Genomic DNA, 21,233 nt, shown 5'->3' with positions numbered 1-21,233 from the left:
TATCCTTCCTATTCTATCCTATTTTATTTTATTATTATTTTTTAAGATTTTATTTATTTATTTGACAGAGAGAGACAGCCAGTGAGAGAGGGGACACAAGCAGGGGGAGTGGGAGAGGAAGAGGCAGGCTCCCAGCGGAGGAACCTGATGTGGGGCTCGATCCCACAATGCCGGGATCACGCCCTGAGCTGAAGGCAGACGCTCAATGACTGAGCCACCCAGGCGCCCCTATCCTATTTTATTTTTAAAAATGCTGACTATGACCAACTAATTGACTTCATGGTCTGCTGACTGGTGAATATTCATGATTTGAAAAACACCATTTTTCACATGTACACTTCATCTGGTCTACCTGTTACTCTCTGCCATCACTTTCTTGTTTTCTTCAGGTGATGTCAAGAATTGATTCCTCCTGTAGCATCCTGTGAAAAGAGAATTTCACAACTTTAACTTAAAAATCAATGAGAAGATTCATTTGTGGTAAGATGCCACTTATAACCTCTCCTTATAACCTCTGACTACTATGACCAAATCACTGTGACTTGGGGCATGATTAAAACTAAAACACAGTTGTTCACTCCCAGCAGGGAAATATGGGAGTGCTAATCCATTTTTATTTTGCAGTTACCACAGTTCTCTTACATAACTCTCAATTATTAAACAACTGGTGAGACAGAGTCATCAGGAATATATTTACATGAGGGACCATGAGAATATCCTAGGGAAGAACTCAAGGTAAAAGAAGAGAATTCAGACCCATACATACAAAGATAGTTCGGAGACCTCTCATTTAAAATAGCATATAACGGGGTACCTGGGTGCCTCAGTCCGTGAAGCCACCAATTATTGATCTCAACTCAGGTCTTGATCTCAGGGTCATGAGTTCAAACCCTGTGCTGGGCTCCACGCTAGGTGTGGAACTTACTCTAAATAATAAATTAATAAATAAATTAATTAAAGAACATAAAAGAGTGGATAGCTTAAGGTCTATTTATATATTGTCTCCTATATTCTCACAAAATTGTAAAGTACAGAAACAAGAAAACTCATAACGCCTTAAAATAAGTTTTAGAGTCAATCTAGTTTCTGAATCAGAGAGAAATTTCCGCTAACTATAAGGTTTATGAAATTGAATTAAGAACTCCTATTCTGGCTCATCCAATGAGTCAGCAAGCCTGTCCATTGTTTTATTCCTGTGATTGGCAATATGTCTGTGCTTCCTTCTGTGAATGCACACATTTTAAACCTGTCACTAGGAAAACGTAGTACAGTTAGGCTGAGGATGTTCTATCCTTATGAGATGATTCCTGTAATTTATAATGATGGTAATGTTAGGATAGCATAAAATGTTTTTTTAGATTTTATTTCTTACACTATGTCATGAACACTACTAGCTTGACACTTTGAAAGATCTCTGTTAGAATACATAGGAAGCTCTCCTTTTTGTGCACCAAATGAGGGGTGGTTGATGTCATCAGTGTAAATCATCTTGGGTATAAAAGAGGTATGAGTATGGTACAAGTTAAGACCCATCATGGTCACCACTGCTTTTCATGTATCAGGGTTTGCTTGGGAAGACTTCCACAATGTCACCGTTTACTGTGACTTTACTGGAGAATGCCTACCAATCAAGGACCAGTAAGAAGGGTAGAGGCATGTGGTACCTGTGTTCTCTTTATCCACTGGAGGTAATGCCAGAGCCTAGGTGATCTAATAGAAACAATAGATATGTGTTAACATGGAGGGTCTCCATTTTGCTGTCACTCTGCCTTCTTACAGGGCAACTGTGAGAGCAACACTCTTGCTGAGCATGCAGACAGACTGCTGGGTCACCAGGAAGTCTGGATTTAGAAGCCAGCTGTTTACATAAATTGGGAAACCTTGCGGCTCAATGGCTAGGTACTTTGGGGACTCCAGAGGAAGTTGAAGTCCTGTCTTCAGGGAGAAGAAAGTCACTGGTAACATGGGAATAGAAATTTAGGGATAATCTCTATGGCTAGAGAAAGGGAGGATGATATCAGCTGGCTCACTGTTCAGGCAATTCAGGGAGACCTTGTTGCTGTATTTCAGATGAGAGAAACAGTCATCTCAAGACAAATCTCTTCTTGCCCATCCCCTATATAAAGATGGAGAGGGATAAACCTTAGGTTTGGACCTTTGCAATATTACAAAAAGTGAAATCTCACTAGCAGAGGGCTAAAAAAATTGCTTTTCTCTTAAATTACCCTATATATTTGTCCACATGTTTACTATATTCTGTGTTTTTTTATTCTTATGTAGACCCATTTTTTTTCCATTTAGTATCATTTTCCTTCCTCCTGAAGGACTTCGTTTTAGAAGGTACTTTTCCTTGTTAAGAATTCTAGATTGACAGTTTTCTTCTTTTTATGTTTTAAAGATGTTTTTCCACTTGCATTGTTTTTGGTGAGAAATCTACCATCATTCTTATCTTTGTTTCTCTGTATATAATGCATTTTTTTTTCCTTTCTGGATGCTTTTAAGATTTTGAATTAATCAGTGTTCTCCAGAGGAAGAATCTGCTATTAATTCATTGAGTTTAATTTTTTTTTTTAATCTCAGACATCGAATTTTTTAATCTCAGAAATTCAGTTTGGGTCTTTAAAAAAAAATCATCCATATCTACTTAAAATGCTGACTCTTACCTTTACCTTCTCGAGTATATGAAATATAGTTATGTGCATGCCCTAATGTCCTTATCTACTAATTCTATCATCTGACATTTTTTATCTGTTTTTATTGATTGACTTCTTTCTCCTCATTATGGATCAAGGATGAGTATTTCTTATGCTACATTACTCAAACCCAGTTTAATAGAATCTCTTTCTATGTTTGATGACCACTTCAACTAACTAGCAAAATACCTGCCAACAGTCACTAACTTCCTTATACAGCTATTGGGACACTACTTGGAAAATTACTGAACACACACTTCAGAGTAGAGCTGCATAGAAGAACTTAATGGCCCCTGAGTATTTTCTGGCTAGTTTTCTGTATCATTAAAGTGCATGTAAAATGACTTAATGATATTAAGATTTGGATGATTTTCGATATTGGGGACGTCTGACAAATAATCAAGTGGTAAACATCAATTACAAATGGTCTCTTCATGACGTAGAACTTTTGAATATTGTGTTAGTGATGGTTAGAAATCAGTATCTAAAATATAATCTTAGCTATATAAGCAAAATCCACTCTGATAAAGAGATCATAAAGAAATAACCTAGACAACTCTATGGGAAGACCAAAATGACTTTATGAACTCATGGTCCAAACTGAAATAATTTATCTTGTTTTGGGATGGAAGCTATTTGCTATAGTGATAATTCTGATTTGGGAGACTTGTAACAGTCAGGATTTATGCTGCCCTAATGTCAAGGGTGTACTAAATAATTCCTTTGTGTTAACACACTACAAATAAACCTGAGAGATTTACAGCTACTATTTATTAATTCTTAGAATAGATTTGTTTGTTAAGATTGCTATCCTCCTTGTGTCTTAAGAAGAAATTTTGATTTTGTATGAGAATGGAATAGAGTTGTAATAGTTTGGGGTATAAAAGTAAAGGTCTCAAGGTCACACAGTCATATAAAAAATGGCAGAAGTGCCCTGCAGTTCTCTGACTCCAGACACCATGTGTGGATTCTGCACCCTTCCTCTTCCTACCTCTTAGGATTCTTAGAATTTAATCTAAGATTTTAAAATTTAATCTTAATTTTGAAATCTTTTTTTTATTAAAACCAAAAATACTAATTAAAATGAATTTTTTTCTGTGCTGATTAGCCCTTAGAATCTTGAACCTGGCATTACATGGGATCTCCTTTATGTCTTTTCTCATATGCTTGGTCTAAATCTGGAAATATTAGCTAACCTTTCATTCTGCATTCATGGAACTCTAGAACTCTGAATTTGATTTTGCTCATGTGGCTTCTCGTTCTAATTTTTGGCTCCTTAGAGAACCTGACTATATGTGACTCACTATCTTTTATTACTTATTAGAAAACCCCAACCCTCATCCTCATCTATCTCACCCTGACAGCCCCCAAACTCACCTTTAGCACCATATCAATATTTCTTACTAATTAAAAAGTTGAAAGAACAATTAAAGCTGTTGTGGATTACCCTTTGAAATTTATGGTTTGTTGTTTTTCTATTTAGTTCTAATGAGAGGGATTTGACATTTATATAGTTATCACCTTCCATTTAACATTTGTTGAGACTTAAATTAATCTTGATTTGTTCCAAATGATCCTCAAAATATGGACCAAGTTCATGGGCTTGTGTTTTTGCAAATGAGTCATGTCATACAAATAAGGATATGACTTTACTCAAAAAATTCTTTAAAAAGAAACATGTTATTTAATCATTCAAATGACTTGTAAGAATGAATTCTTATTATTTATTTGTTAAAGGATTTATTAACTTTTGCTCATGAACAATGTATTCAAAAACAACTCATAAAAGAGAGTGGCCATACTAGTACTAAGAGAAGCCCCCGAATTCTTTATATTTGACTATTCTTCGTACATGTGAACATCCCCTATCCTTTCACACTTTATTATCTTTATAAAAAGGAAGGAGACAACATACAAAATTAATTTAAGTAAAGGTCTGCATTACAACTGAAAGCCATTAACTGGCAGCCGTTTACCAAAGCACAGGGAAAAATCAATTTTAATTAGTATTTTTGGCTTTAATGAAAAGTGATTACAAAATTGGCATTTTAGCTAACACCGTTGAGATTTATGGTGAGGTGATACAAATTAATTTTCTGTTGAATTGCTATGGGCCTTGAATATCTGCGATAAAATGATGTATTTGCTGATACCAGGGCTGCATCAGCATTTCAGAGTTTTGTAACAAAAGGCTTCTTAATGGTTTGCAGATATATTTCACACTATTGCTCCTAAGCTACAGAGTATTATTATTTTTTCCATAAAAAGGCTGTTATAGACAATCAAATTTCATACCATTTTTTAAATTGGGGACATTTTATTTTAATATATCTTGAACATTAGCCAAAAAACCCTTTATTTCAAATATAGCTTTCTTTTGTCTAGTTACAAATGGTAAAAAGAAGACATGATATACTTTAATTAGAGAACATTTAATGAGTTATTTCTCTTTATTTCCTCACTTTTCCTCCTCTCTTGATTATATTGGTAGTAAATCGGCTGCTGAACCTAGTTACATATCCAGATTAATTTGAAAGCAGGAAATTAAAAAAAAGAAACAACTAAGCTTCATAATCTACTCTTACGATTTGAATTTCAAATGCTTTAATTTTAGTTTGCTTTAATTATGGCTATTTCTTCCTTTCCTTAAAAATGAAAAGCAATACTTACTAAAGGCTTTAAAAATTACAATTGACCCTTGAGCAGTGTGGGGGTTAGGGGCACTGACCCCCATGTAGTAAAAAATCTGCGTATAACTTCGGACTCCCCAAAACTTAACTACTAATAGCCTACTGTTGACCAGAAGACTTACTGATTAACATAAATAGTCGATTAACCCATATTTGTATGCTATATGTATTACATCTGTATTCTTACAGTAAAGTAAGCTAGAGAAAAAATGTTATTATGAAAATCATAAAAGAAAATTCATTTATAGTACTCTACTGTATTCATAAAAAAAATCCGCATGTATTTTGGACCTGTGCAGTTCAAACCTATGTTGTTCAAGGGCCAACTGTATATAACCTTCCCCTGCATGCAGAAAATCTGTATCCTTCCATTGATTTTGTTTGACCTTGATTAGAAAGTCATTTTATTCATTTGTTGTTGTTAGCTGTCACAGGTAGATACAGGAGGCATAATCCAGACTTGATTACAAGGATGGCCTATGGAGAGAGAGGAGTGGACTTGGAATCCTGGCTCCACCGGTGATTGGCTTTGTGCCCTTGGTGAGTAACCTCGGTCTCAGTTTTCTCAACTGTACAATAAAAAATAACTGTATCCATGTCACAATATGTTTTGGGTATTAAAAATATATAAATCCCTTCATGTCAAGCACTCAATAAATACTATTGATTGGTTATCTTAGAAATGAAATCCTATTTATTTAAGCACCATCTTATTACTTTCTGGAATATGAATAAACTTGGATTATAATATTTTACTTAGAATCCATGTGAAAATCATGCAAGTGTATTTTTATAATTATATGAACTTGAGTATAATATAACATTAAATCATTAATCAAAAAACCCAAAATGGTAGCAAATACAAACTTAGGAACAATAGATTCTTAGAATTTTAGACTCCATAGAATAGACTCAATTAAATAACTGAGTCATCTAATCCAGTCTTATTTCTTTTAAAAATGAGTAAGCTAAGGCTCACAGAAGTTAAATCACTTGATTAATGATTCACAACTGATTGTAAGAGGAAGGGCTAGTCAAGCCTATCCTAGTGGCAAATTTTATGACTCTTATGCATGTGTTTTTATGTGTCGAATAGAGGCAATATCAAATCTATCTACTATAGGTTAGCAATAACTATATAAAAGAAAGCTACCTTTTACATTGCAGATTTGGGATGATATCACATGGGAAATTGAATGTTAAAAAAGAAACTCTTAGGCAGAATTTGGAGAGGTAGAACAATACAGCTTCTTCTTATTCTTGCCTGAAACGTCAGACAAGCTAGCATAGGAGCCAATGTACAGTGTCCTACAGACTTTTAGGAAAAGTATACTTTCAAAATCCCATCTAAAATTTTTAAACAATCCATAAACATTCCTTCAGAAAGGCCACTGGGGAATATTTTCTACTTTAAAGATATTAGTTTTTATTTTTATTTTTTAGCAAGAATACGTTGTTTTCCAAAATGTTTTTAGAACATGGCACAGATTTCAATACATATTTACTAATCAGATTTCATATGAATAGCCCTCTTCTACCCACTTTCATCCAGAAATATTCTTCACCCCATTTGATTGATGTAGCCTCATATTTGGGACCCACAAGATGTACAGGAGGCATCTACTTGCCTAGGTGCTCTGGTGATAAGCACACATGCTTTTTTGTTTATTTGTTTGTTTTTCAGGTATGAGAGGATCAGAATTTTAAATCAGAAAGGGGTATTATTTATGGTAAAATAAATAAAATAAAAGGAATTATTTATGCTAAAATCCTTGTTTTGTAGATGAGGAACTCAAAGCACTGGACAAACTTGCCATTGTTACCCAGCCAGTATAAAGCAGATCTGGGATCTATGATTCTGTCAGTCTAAATCGTAGCTGAATGATTTTTTCTTTATTCCAATATATCCAGTAACTTACTAATAAGTTAAACATCTGGTTTAAAATGTGCTTCATGGGGCGCTTACATTCCATGTAATATATTTTAAGAGAAAGATTCTCTTGGGTATAAGATGAAATAATGGAGGTACAGATCCTGGGTGTTTGCTAGGGTGTAAATATGCAGCTATGCTGAATTTTCGATATATTCTTCAACTTTGGTCATTTTGTAGTCTTCGTCTTTATTTGTCCAGAAAACTTGATTTTGGCAATGTATTTAGAGATGATTAGGTTCTGACCATTCTCTTTGTTGACTAAATTCACCATAATCTTATGGATACACCAAAACGAGAATATTAAATTACAGTGAGAAATTTAACTTTTGGATGAATGAATTACTCTTTGCTACTCGAAGAAAAGTCTATATGGGATGACAAGTTATCATTCTAAAATTGCACTTAGGTATAGCGAAGGGGAAATTGGTTGTATCCTCTTGATGATTTAGGTCACTGAGATGATTACCAGATGAATTTATTTCCATGCCTAAAATTCAGAAAACTCACTGCAGTACTGACTTGAAGAGCATGCGACCTGTATAGTCCCACAGGGCTCACATTCAGAAGGGACACTTTCTTGGTTTAATGCTCTGCTGTTGAAGTATTGAATTCTTAATAATATTATCTTTGAACTTGCATTTTATAAATTAAATCTGATGGGAAAACGGAACATGTCTGTGAACAGAGGAGATACATGCAATGTGTATCCCTGCTGTCTTGTCACTTCAATCTCATGCTACATTCAAGATGCTCCATGAGCACAGCATCCAGTGGACTCCAGGTGTGTGGAAGTTCAGAGAGACTCAGTGTTCATTCCTTGTATTAAGTAAGCCGGGTGTTGACAGCCCAAGAGGCCATGCTTTCCATTTGAACCAGAACTTTCTTAGATTGCAGAAGGAAAGCAGTGGTATTTTGAGAAACACAAATGACCAAGGAACTCTCTTCTTTCTTACTCATGTTACTTCACTGTATTAGCCAACAACCTACACTCAAAATGATGACAGAGAAGGAAAAAGAAAGAGCAACCTTTTTCTTTTTCTTTTTAGTGCTTTCCTACTTTTCAGGAAGCCAAAGATGGAAAGTATTGGTAAAATGTGCAGGTATTAAAAAGTGAAATAAAAACAGTTGAATCAGTTTTGTGCTGTGCTTCCACTTTCCTGGTAAGAATGAAATAGATGGGGTGCCTGAGTGGCTCAGGTTAAGCGTCCAACTCTTGATTTTTGGCTTGGGTCATGATCTCAGGGTCATGAGATCGAGCCCCATGTCTGGCTCTGCGCTCAGTATGGAGTCTGCTTGGGATTCTCTCTCTTCCTCTGCCCCTCCACCCCGATCTCTCTCTCTCTAAAAAAAAAAAAAAAAAAAAAAAATAAAAAANATACACATGCATGCATGAGCTACAAAATATGAATTTTATAACTTTGATGATTTAACATACAAGTTAAATGCTCTTATGTTTGCATTTATAGTTAACATGGCACAATATCAAGATAAACAGCAAATTATTATTCACACTAATAATTTAAAATATTAAATGTTCTTTGCTTAGAAAGACAATAAATTGTAAAATAAAAAAAATCATGGCAATCAAAAGACAGACTGCAGAAGATTTATTTTGTTAGTACCTTTAGTGATACGTTTTTCTGCTCTTTTAACAAGTGGCCCTGCATTTTCATTTTGCACTGGGAGCCACGAGTTAGATACCAAGTCCTGACTCATTGTGATCCTTAAGAGAGCAATCTGTATTATTCTGGAAACACACAATTTTCCTGTTTTAGGGCTTCTCATTTTCTGTATTTCAATCAGATTATCTTCTTTTTGTTGAGTGGGGGGAGGGGGACTTTTTCCCTTTAGATAGACTGCAATATAACTGATTAGATAAGCTTTTATTGTATCAATAATAACTCAGTCATGTGTTTTTGAGATTGTGTCCTGGTCCTCTTAATTAGATTTTGAATTGATTTTGAGTTACCCAAGTTTACTCTTCAGATGCTAATTTTATCCCACTTCACAGAGTTGTTGTGAGGCCTGTATTCATATATTCAGCAAATATTCACTGAGCAGCTGTTAGATGCTGGGCTCTGTGCTAGGTGCCACAGATTCAGCAGCGAGTAAGAGAGGTTCCTAGGCCTTCATGTAGATTACATTTGAATGCAGGAAATAGACAATGACAAGGAAGTAAAAAGGACAAACTCCCAGACTTAGATAAATGCTGTGATGAGAATAAACAGGGAGATGAGGGAAAAAGTAATGAGAGGAGGCCTTTTGGGTAGGATGTCCCAGGGAAGGACTGTATAAGGGCAGTGTATAATTTCTGAGATGAGACCAGAATGATGGGTCAAAATCCTGAGAGGAGAGTGCTCCAAGCAGAACAAACAAGAATTACAAAAGCCGAAAGATGAACAACTCTTGGTATAGTGGGTTGAATGGTGGCCTCCAAAAAGGTATATCCATGCCCCAGAACCTGTGAATATGACCTTATTTGGGAAAAAAGAGTCTTTGAAGATGTAATTAAGTTAAGGATGTTGAGATGAAATNAGGATTTTGAGATGAAATCGTCCTAGATTAACAAGGTAGGGTTAAATACAGTGAAAAGTGTCCTAATTACAGATGGAATAGGAGAAGACATAGCCGCAGAGGAGAAGGCCATAAGGCAGAGGCAGAGACTGGAGTTAAGCTGCCATAAGCCAAGGACTACCTAAAGCCATCAGAATCTGGGAAGGGGCAAGGAAGCATTCTTTCCTAGAGTCTTTGGACAAAGCATGGCCCTGCCAACAACTTGATTTTGAGCTCCTGGCCTCCAAAACTGTGAGAGAATAAACTTCTGTGGTAGTAAACCACCCAGTTTGTGCTGATTTGTTATGGCAGCCTCAGGAAGCTAATACACTAATATACATTTTTTGAAGAACAGAAAGGAGGCCACAAAGTAAGCAAGGTGGAGAAAACTGAGAGATTAGAGAAGCAGGCAGAAGCCAAATTCTGAAGGGTTGGGTAGCCCATGGGAGGGAGCCGGAATTTTACCTAAGGGTCATGGGAAGCCATTGATGGATGGGTATTAATCTAGAGTATCGTCTGGTCTGCATTTAAGCAACAGTGCAAAGAATGGGCTGTCAGAGAGAGTGAAAGAGGAAGAGGACAGTAGTTGACCAACTGAGAGATGACAGTGGCCCAGACTGGTCTGGTTGTCCCAGAGATGGAATGAAGGAAACAGATTGAGATATATTTTGAGATAGGAATGACAAGACTTGGTAATGGATTGGATGAGAGGAATCAAAGATGACTTCTGAGATTTTATTGCAAACAAATGGCTAATGAATGATAAAGTTGTTTACCAAAATGGCAATCACTAGTAGAAGAAAAGGTACTCACCTTGAGGGTGGAAATCAGGAGTGCCCTTAAAACACAGTAGAGGTTTAAAAATGCAAATGAAAATGTTATTTAGGTAGCATTAGTTGAGATAATGTATGCTAAAAGCCTGACTAATTGCACCTATGTATTGCTCAGGAAAAGGAATGTGTCCTCTAAGATTTAATGATGACTTAATTTTCTTGTTTCGTTTTCACAAGATAACCATTTTATCTCTTGGGGACATCACTCTGCAACTCTATCATAGCAGTAATTATTTCTTGCCTTCTTTTATTATTAAAGGAGACTAATGTTCTTTAAGGACAAGATTCCAAGAGCTGAGCTAATTTTCATGTCTCCATATTTGATATTTCTATACCCATTTACAGGTCAAAGAATACAATTATAAGTTTAGGGCTAACTTGCATTATAATATAGCAAGGCATTCTCCCCAAATAAGCAATTCCCTGAACTTGGTGATTTGTTTGAGTGCTCAGTCTACCAACTTGAAGAAATGCAAGAATCAACTTTTTGCTCAAACTTTACTTTAATTTTGGCTCAAGAAGCCTGAAAATCTGGGCTTATGGATGCTCCATCTAACCCTTCTCCATTCAATCAATAATGACTCTGGCAGAAAGAGAAAGTGTGTGTATATATATATATATTCCCCTAACACAGGTAATTGAATATCACCTAATTAGATTAACTGCACTGCTTTGATGCCTTAGTGATTGGTGATATATAGGAAGCCTGGCAGTGATAACTGTGTGAGAGAGATTATTTAATGTAAAATGAAGGATTAAGGGTCTAGAGGCCATGGCTTTGAATATGGTGTCCCCTTCCCCTCTCAAAGATTGAGTATATATTTTAATAGTAACAATGTAATATTTTCAACTATTAAAATATGCTCAACTCCTTTCTATGGCTCCTAACTTTATATACTCAGATAATTACTTTAGATTGCTTGAATTATTCCCAGCTGGGCAGGAGATAGCACCCTTCTGTTCCTTTCTGACCCAAGCTGGGAACAGCCACTGGCCATTCCCGTATTCACCATTGCCATGAGTATGAATCCAGTATTACTGGTAAAAGACAGGGTGCCACATACAGTGGTCCTTCTGGTCTCATTTTGGCTGGAATCAGGCTAAGCATTATGTGTACTAAGAGTATGGGTAATCTCCTTGAAGGGGAAACAGATATGTTATAGAAAGAAACTTGGAGAAAAGCTGCCAACTTAGGCATCATGCCACCCAGTCTGACCTAAAGCGCTTTGGTGGAAGGTGAATATGACAAAAATGTATGAGGCTATACAATTTGAGTAGTAAGGACAAGAGGGCATTAAAAAAAAAAAAAAGATGTGACACGGGTTCCATAACTCTAAGCTCTGATCTTAGGAACATGGCCGCCAACTCCTTCATTGTATTGCTTGTGCTGTATCTCCACAGTGTGCAGGAAAACATCACACCTTTTCTTCTCATTCATTTATGACTTATTGAATGCTTAGATTGTTCTGTGGTCATGAGGCATGTGTGGGTTAGTTGTATCTGACTGTATGGAAGCTATTCGTGGAGAAAGGACTTTGATATTGGTAACATTGGTCCAGTCAGGTGAATGAGACCAAACTTAAAATCTCTGTCTTCCTGAGAAAAAGAGGAGGAATTGGCTTGCTTCTCTCAATAATAACAGAGTTTTAACATTTTCCTGAAATCCCAAATAGGAGAAGTGGAGATTCTGAAGGAACTTGGAAATGTTTCTTGGTATCTATTCAGCTCTGAAATTTTTGTGAAAATAATATGGGGTTCTGTAATTTTTAAAATACTTTTTTCCTTTGTGAAGGGAGATAATTCCTTTTCTTTAAAAACAGATAATTCCTGATGAGGCAGTTTGGGTGGGATAAGAGAGAGCAAGAGTGATATGGTCAGAGGAACTAGGTAGGAGGATCTGTGACTTTTCATGGCCATCTTGTTTCATGCATTGTTTTCATAGTTGTGAATTTAGAAAAACCCTGTACTTGAGAGTGGGTGACAGCTCAAGTTAATAACAGAAAAAAATAGTAGCACCGAAGAGAAAAAGAGGAACAAAAATTCTGAAACCCATTAAGTCCTATGGGGGGAAAAATTAGCAGGAGTTCTATATATGCATATTAAATCTATGACAAAATCTGCTTATAATCTTGAACTTCAAAGTGAATGGCATGCCAAGTGATGAAATAATGCTTTCAAATGTGGAGTAATTATAACCATTGGAACTTCCCAAACATAGTGATAATGCTGTGAGACTGAAAAACCTTTTTCTGGATCCATTTTATCTTTACAGTAGTTATAGTAGTTACCGTATGTAACGCCTCTCTTTGACATCTGTCTTTAAAGTAGTGAGGCTGTGGGGCAGAAATGCAACCCACTCTCCACAGCCAGTTTTAGGACCTATAAAAGCAGACTGGCTACAGATTTGTTGTAGTGTTCAGAACTTCAAAAGTGTGAAAAAAAATTGGTTTATAATGATTTTCAGATGAGACTAAAGAGCACTCGATTATTATTGAGTCATCTTAANGACTGGCTACAGATTTGTTGTAGTGTTCAGAACTTCAAAAGTTTGAAAAAAAATTGGTTTATAATGATTTTCAGATGAGACTAAAGAGCACTCGATTATTATTGAGTCATCTTAAATTTTAAAATTGAGATAAGCACAATTACAGAACTATATAAAATTACTATTTTCTGTTTGGAAGGAATTTTTATGACCTACATTGTTCCTGTGTCGTCTGTGCAATATAAACAGCATAGTCCATAGGCTTCAGCTTTGGTAAAGGCTGGCGCTGAGTACGTTTGAGTAATCTTGTCAACAGTTGAATGGCTGAGGCCGACCTGAACTGCTATAGAAGCATGTTAGTCAAAGTTGTCATTTATGCAGATATAAATAAGTAAGTTCGACAAATCCTTTTGGAAAATTTTAGAAGTTTGCCAAATTTGAGTGGAAAATTTTAGAATTTATCTGTTAACCAGATTGACTAAATAACGAACAAACCTGGAATTTACACAGCACTGTGTTACAACTATGAATTCGCAAACATGACTCAATACATAATAATACTACCTAGGAATATAATGTGATTTGTTTTTCTAATTACATTTAATTTTATTTTTATTTACAAAATTTTAATTGAAGTATAATTAACATACAGTGTTATGTCAGTTTTAGTTGTACAATAATAATGATTCAACAATTCTATAAATTTCTCAGTGCTCATTACAATAGATACACTCTTAATCCCCATCACCTATTTCACTAATCCCCCACCTACCGCCCTCTAGTAACAACCAGTTTGTTTTTTATATTTTAAGTCTATTTTTTTGTTTGTCTCTTTTTTTCTTTGTTCATTTGTTTTGTTTCTTAAATTCCACATACAAGTGTAATCTATTTACATTTTAATTCCAATTAGTATTAGTTTGCTGGGGCTGCCATAACAAAATGTTACAGATTGGATGGCTTAAACAACAGAAATTTATTTTCTTACAGTTCTGGAGGCTAGAAGTCCAATATCAAGGTGTTGGAAGGTTTGATTTATCCTGAGGCGTCTTTCTGTGGCTTGCAGATGGCTGTCTTTTTGTGCCCTCACATGGGCTTTTCTTAGTGTGCATGCACCCCTGGTATTCTTAGCATGCCAGATTTCCTCCTCTTTTAAGAACACTAGTCAGGTTGGATTAGGACCCACCCTAATGGCCTGATTTTTGCTTAATCACATCCATAAAGACCTGATCTCCAAATATGGCTACATTCTGAGGTTCTAGGAATTGGGACTTCAACATATGAGTTTTGGGGAGACTCAATTTAACCCATAACAATCAATGGAACTCATATGTTACCAATATTTGCCAAGCTACATGCCGGGGATACAACAGAGAAGCAGTCTCTGCCCTCAGGGAGCTAACAGTTTTATGGAGGAGAAAGTCAATCAAGAGTTAAGCAAACAAGTAACTGCATAAATGTAGACAATGATAAGTGGCCTGAAGGCAATTAAAAGAGAAGGTGATGAAGATCAACAGGGTGGGGGGAGTAGGAAATGATACAAAATCTGCTTAGGTGGGGTCCTTAGGCAAAGCACATCCATCAAGGGACAATTTTTCTTTTCTTTTCTTTTCTTTTCTTTTCTTTTCTTTTCTTTTCTTTTCTTTTCTTTTCTCTTTTCTTTTCCCTTCTCTTTTCTTTCTCTTTCTTTCTTTTTTTTTTTTTTTTTTCTCTCTGTCAAATAAATAAATAAAATCTTTAAAAAAAAAAAAAAAAGAAAGAAAAACCAAAAGGAGATCAGGATATTTCAAACACGGGTAATAAAGGATTGTAAAATGAGATTGTTTGCAGGGCCATCAGGTGTTTGGATTTGTGGGGCCTTGTAAGCCTTGGGAAGGAGTTAAGGTTTTATTTGGCTTATAATATGAAGCCCTTGAACATGTTTAAGACAAGTTTTTGTTTTAAAAATCTTTCCCTGATTGCTGAAGTTTGGACTGGAAGGGATGGAGTGGGCACAGGGAGCTCATTTTGAGTCAGCGGTTCAGGGCAGTGGTGAGAGTGACTGGATGAAGGTAGTGGCAGTGCAGATGAGATTCGAAATACATTTTAAGGTAGGAATGTCAAGACTTGAAGATAAGTTGGATGTGCAGAGTAAGGACAGAGTAGAACCAAGAATGACGCAGGTTTGGACAGCTGAGTAGATCTTGGTGCCATTTGCTGTGAAGGAATAGACTGGGAAAGATTTACAGTGGGCAGTGGGGCAGGGAAGGGTGTTGAGATCCAAGAGTTTACATTTGGTCATGTTGAGCTTGAAGTGGCTATTAGTCATAGAGTTGTTCAAGTAGGAATGTGCTACGAAAGCAACAACAACAAAAATATTTGAAGTTAGAATAAAAATATACTCATTTATTAATGACCACTAGTGGCCCATAATTAAAATAGTGTCTGTGAACTATTGGGACTGATGAAAAGTTTTGCACAGCACAGGAAACAGTCAACAATACTAAAAGGCAACTACAGAATGGGAGAAACTATATGCAAATGTCTTACCAGATAAAGGGCTAGTATCTAAAATCTATGAAGAACTTAAGTTGCTTTTAAATTATGGTGTGACTAAAGGGTTAGGCACAGCTTTGTCTTTTCCTCCTATACAGTGGAATAGGTATTGGATAATTGTACATGACATGGATACCTGACTCAAAGGGGCTCATCTTCATGTTCCTAATGAGTTTGATGATGCTGTTATTAAAGATGTCTTGGAGGGGCAATGTCCAATTATTCAAAACCAAAAACTGCCATGTTATATTTTAGAAATGTGATGAAAGAGTATTTTAGAACTTTAATGAAAGTACCAAGCAAAGTGCTTTTAGCATGACTTTGCAAATTGTACATTTGGCAGAGATTCTAAGAAATGTTTGGCCCCTCTGGCTTAGTGACTTTAGTGATTTAGTAGACTCCCTATAACAGTTTCTTCAATATATAATGTTCTAGGCAGAAAGATAGGATGATAAAAAGTTTGCTGTTGATGAAGAAAATAAATCGTTTCGTTTACTCCAAATTGTTGTGGCCTTAAAAAGAATCTTGCGTTTCAATAAATTAAGAAAGGCCTTTTTTATCTTTTAATGTTTCTTATTTAATGAAATAGTATAATGAGAAACAGTAGTGAAGAAAATAAACTAGAATCACATATGCATAAAACTGTGGACTTAAGAGTCAAAACATGTATGACAGGACATCTTCTGTAGATAGAGGTAATAAAGAGTTGAATATGATTTTAAAGGCAGGAAAAGAAATATTTTAGCTATTCTGTCATTATCAGCTTCCCTGGAAGTTTGTTTGGCAGGAAAGATTCTATTTTCAGTGTTTAAATAGCTCCTAGCAAGAACGGGAGGTTTACTAGGAAAGTTCATCACCAAATAGATCAGAAGTCTTGGTATTTGTGCTAAAAGGCTCATCCTCATTTACTTACATAACAATGGCGATAATCAGTAGAGCATGCATTTGAGTTGTTTTTCTAATAGTAGTGACTAATTTTATAGGGTGTTATAAAATAATGTGTATATATATAAATTTATTTTTAAAAATAATTTCTTCATTTTACAGATAAGGAAATAAGCTCCAAATTGGTGAAACATGCCTAGCCCGTAATTGGTTGTCGGAGGGACGGGGGTCAGAACCCAGGCACTCTGATTTTTTAAGGCTAGCCTTTTAGTTCAACAATGTTGCATTTTGTAGCCTGGTTTCTTCCTTTGGTAAATAACAAAATACTTGGGAAGTTTCTTTGTGTTTTGTTGTTGTTGTTTATTTGTTGAGAGAAAGAGAGAGTATGCGCGGGCCTAAATGGGGAGGGGCAGAGGGAGAGGGGGGTAGAGAGAATCCCAAGCAGGCTCCCTGCCCAGCAGGACATGGGGGCTCCACCTCGACCCTGAGATCATGACCTGAGCAGAAGTCAAGAGTTGGAGGCTTAACTGACTCAGCCGCCCAGGCATCCCTAGATAACTCCTTTGTTAAAAGACCTAAGTTTGTACTCTGTTAGAAGTATTAATTAGATGAGAAATCGCTTAGTTTTTGTTTGAGATTTTTACCGCAGATATAAGAAGATTTGCTAAGGGAGAGTGGATAGGTTTACAACAGAGTGTGTCTCTATGTGCTTCCACTCAAACATACTAGCATCTTTGGACCAGCATTGATTCATCTTTCTTACGTAGCACAGCTCATTTCAGACCGTTTTTGCCACCACTGCCCAGATTGAGGGAAGCATCCACTGGGCAGTATTTTGAGAGATGCTCCCTGAACCATATGAATTAAATTTGTCACTTCAGATTTTGTTAACCTGATTTTCAGCCTGATTGCTTTTGTTGACAAGATTAAGCTAAGGGAATAGAAGTTTTAGACCCCCATAAATATATTTATTTTTCTTTAATCCACAGCTAAATAGATCTTCAAACATTGAAGAAACAGAAAAATACTGCAGAAAATATTAAATTTCTCTTTAGGTATACTGCATACATCTCATTAAGTTTAATATTCATACCCATGGTTAATATAGCAACTTTTAAACCCAAGATTTTTACAAATTATATATCTGATACAGAAACTACACAGCATATCAGTAGTGAATGCAGGAGGAGATCCATTCTGAAAGGGTTAAGTGCTTAGCCACATCAAAACAATTCTACCAGAAAGTTTAGAAAAGGGGGTGAAGACTATTACAAACAGCTAAATATAATAGAAGAGAGAAGATGTAATAATGTAATATAAAATTTGGCAAATGAGAAAGGGGAAATATTTTTTCTCTTGCCAAAGAACCATAGGATCTTTACATCACTTATATTGGCTTTGCTAACCGAAAGTACTGTTTATTGAAATGCTGGTGTTGTAATTCTGCGTTGACCTCAGAAGATACTTTGTCACCTAGAGAATCGCCAATGCCAGAAGTAGCCAAGATAGTTTGGTTTCCATTAAAATACTGACCTGGCCTGACATTGATTGATTTGTGGTGACTGGAAGGACAAAAATTTTACAGTGACTTCACTGAAAATGAGATTATTATTTTAGAACTGAACTTCCATTTGGTCATTGACTAGATCAAGACTTTTAAGTAGTTTTACAAAGGCAAGACAACAGCAGAATATTTTCGGAGAAAGGAAATCTAGTTGTCTATTTCCTAATATTTATTCCGGACAAATTTTCTGCTTCATTTGACAGAAGTGACACATATGAAGAGTAGGTCAGAAATTGTGCCGGAGGTAATAAATTGCAGATTTATTGCGGTTCTGAGGACTGAAAATCACAAAGAAGAAAGCAGCCCCCTACCAACCTATACCAGGATAATGAATACTCATAGCTACACATTTTCATCAAAGATATATCTCTCTCATCTCTCTCTCCCTCTCTCTCTCATCTCTTTCTTGACCTCTCTATAGCTATATATCACACACATCATATCACACATGTACACAAACATAATATATCATATATCTGATATATGACAAATATATGTGATATATGGCCATATATTATTTATATGTAGCAAATCATGCATACATCTTATGCATAACCATGATATATATGATAACACACATGATGTATTTATCTGTGATGAAAATGTGTCTACACACACACACACACACACAGAGGAAAGATCAGAGACGTAAAAAACCAAACCAACTGGTGGTGTGATAGAAAATTTGTTCTAATAGAAAACCAATTCAAGTCTGAATGAAAATTCTACAGCATTTTTTTTTCTGATTTTTTTTTGTGGCTTGTGATTATGTCATTATTAATTTGGCCTCAGGACATTATCCATGTTTATATTATACATTAATACAACAGGCTAGTTTAGAAAACCATCCATTAATACTGAAACAATACTTGCTACTTCCCCAAAGTCTTTCATTATTCCATGGTGGCAGAACATAGTGGGGGAGTAGGAATTTTGTAGAACATGATCATGGCAAGCCACATACCAAAAAGATTTTGGATTAGAAATACATGATCATTCTGTTCTTAGTTTTAAAAAAAAGTATGATGGTGACGCAAGGACACCCCTCTTACTATCTCATATTCTCCCAATTGGAATGTTTGCTCTTTCTGCCAGTATATGACGGATATCTTGAGATTCCCCCTTCCCAATTTTCAAGGAATTCCATTTGCTTTTTTTCCCCGTTTTTGAAGCTTTTGTTTTCCTTTTCCTCTTTCTTAGATATTTTTTTTTAAAGATTTTATTTATTTGTGAGAGAAAGCATGAGTGCGGTAGGAGGGTCAGAGGGGGAAGGGTAAGCAGACTCCCCACTGAGTACAGAGCCCAACACAGGCCTCGATCCCGGGACCCTGAGATCGTGTCCTGAGCAGAATGCTTAACAGACTGAGCCACTCACGTGTGCCTAGATTTTTTTTTTTTTTGAGTTTCCAGTTGAAGGGTGCATGGGAAATACATTTTTTGAGACCTCTTTTGTCTGAAACTGTTTTTATTCAATCTTCTTGTTTTCCTGATAGTTTGAAGACATATGGTCTCATTGGCAGATCATTAACCTCTGGAATTTTGAAGGCATTTCTCCAGTGTCTGCTTTAGTGTCATTGTGGTGAAGCCATTTCAAATTTTGTTCATGTAGGTCACTTTTTAAAACTTAATTAATTAATTAATCAATCTTTTTAAAGTTTATAGAATCTTTTGTTTGTCCTTAGTGTTCTGAAATGTTACAACGATGTGCCTTACTTGGCATAGGCCTATTTTCATTCTGTTTTGGGGGTTGGGGGTTTATAACATAGGTTATAAATTCTATGAGGGTTTATAATTCAAAAACTCATATCCTTCAAATCTGGAAATTTTTCTTGAGTTGTCATTAATGTGTTCCTGTTATTGCTCTTTGGATCTTTTCCAAATGTCAAATATCCTGTCCTATCCTCTCTGGTTTCTCTCCTTTTTTTCATCTCTTTATCTATTTATTCTCCTGGGAGTTTTCCTTGACTTTATTTCTCCCATCCCTGCTATTTGTTTTTCTTTTCTGCTATCACATTTGTAATCCTGCTTCATGAATACAACATCTTCTCTGATATTTGCAGGAAGAGCCCTCAGTGTAGAGCTTTGCTGGAGGATAACTTGGAAGAATCATATATTGAGGAGCTCCCATGTCTGGATCTTTAGTCATTATTAATTACACAATCTTCAGGAAGTTGTCTTCAATCTCATCCTGAGGGTAAGGTCTGGCTCCCAGTATAGAGTAGAGAAAGATGGCTGGGATTTTCTATCTTTAGCATTCATTGTTCATATGGCTACCCAATTCACCTGTTTTCCATAAAATATCACAACCTCTTTTTTATGTATATTTAATATCACTTTCTTCTCTCTCTCTTTCTCTCCTCCTCATTTTCAAGTGGATAGTTCACATTTTTTTTCATAGACTTATTTTTTAGAGCACTTTTATGTTCACAGCAAAATTAAGTAAAAAGCACAGAGAGTTCCCATATATCCCTGAACCTACACATGCATAGCCTCCCCCACTAACAACATCCCGCACCAGATTGGTACCTTTTTTACAGTAGAGGAACCTACATTTACACATCACTAGCACCCAAACTCCACAGTTCCATTAGGGATCACTCTTGGTGTTGTAAGGTCTGTGGGTTTTGACAGATATATATGATGTGTATCCACTGTTATAATATTATACAGAATAGTGTCAGTGTCCTAAGAATCCTCTGTGCTCTGTCTATACCATAATCTTTAAAATATGTTTAAGTCTCCGCCATTAAAAAAAAATCTTACCTAACTCTAAAAGCCTTCCCCTGTATGTCACTTCCCTTTCAAAGATAAATTCTCCTTTTTTTCCCTCCGTTCTCAGCCCACTCTAGTCCATCTTCCAGCCTTGTCTCTTTTCTGAAATATCTCCAGCTGAGGTCACTTCTGTGACACTCCATACAAAACGGATATTGTTCAGTTATACTCTTTCTTGGCCTTTCATGAGTACTTAACATTCTCTTTCTTGATTCCAGGCTCATGGTTTTCATTATACCTATTATTACAACTTATTCTTTACCTCCTTTGCATGATAATCCTCCTATAACCAT

The 21,233-nt window shown here is 35.9% G+C and overlaps 1 long non-coding RNA gene across 1 annotated transcript in view; it reads left to right on the top strand.

Moving 5' to 3' along the window:
• Positions 1–20,362, top strand: part of LOC117801554 — a 101,805-nt gene extending 81,443 nt beyond the window's left edge. The window contains exons 2-4 of the long non-coding RNA XR_004624194.1: positions 390–480; positions 5,809–5,923; positions 20,229–20,362. This is a non-coding gene — a long non-coding RNA (uncharacterized LOC117801554). The remainder of the gene's footprint in view (positions 1–389; positions 481–5,808; positions 5,924–20,228) is intronic.
• Positions 20,363–21,233: the final 871 nt, after the last annotated feature.

Source organism: Ailuropoda melanoleuca, chromosome 1 (assembly GCF_002007445.2).
Source record: "Ailuropoda melanoleuca isolate Jingjing chromosome 1, ASM200744v2, whole genome shotgun sequence".
In the NCBI taxonomy this organism is placed as follows: Eukaryota; Metazoa; Chordata; class Mammalia; order Carnivora; family Ursidae; genus Ailuropoda; species Ailuropoda melanoleuca.
This window is presented reverse-complemented; position numbering and strand designations above follow the sequence as displayed.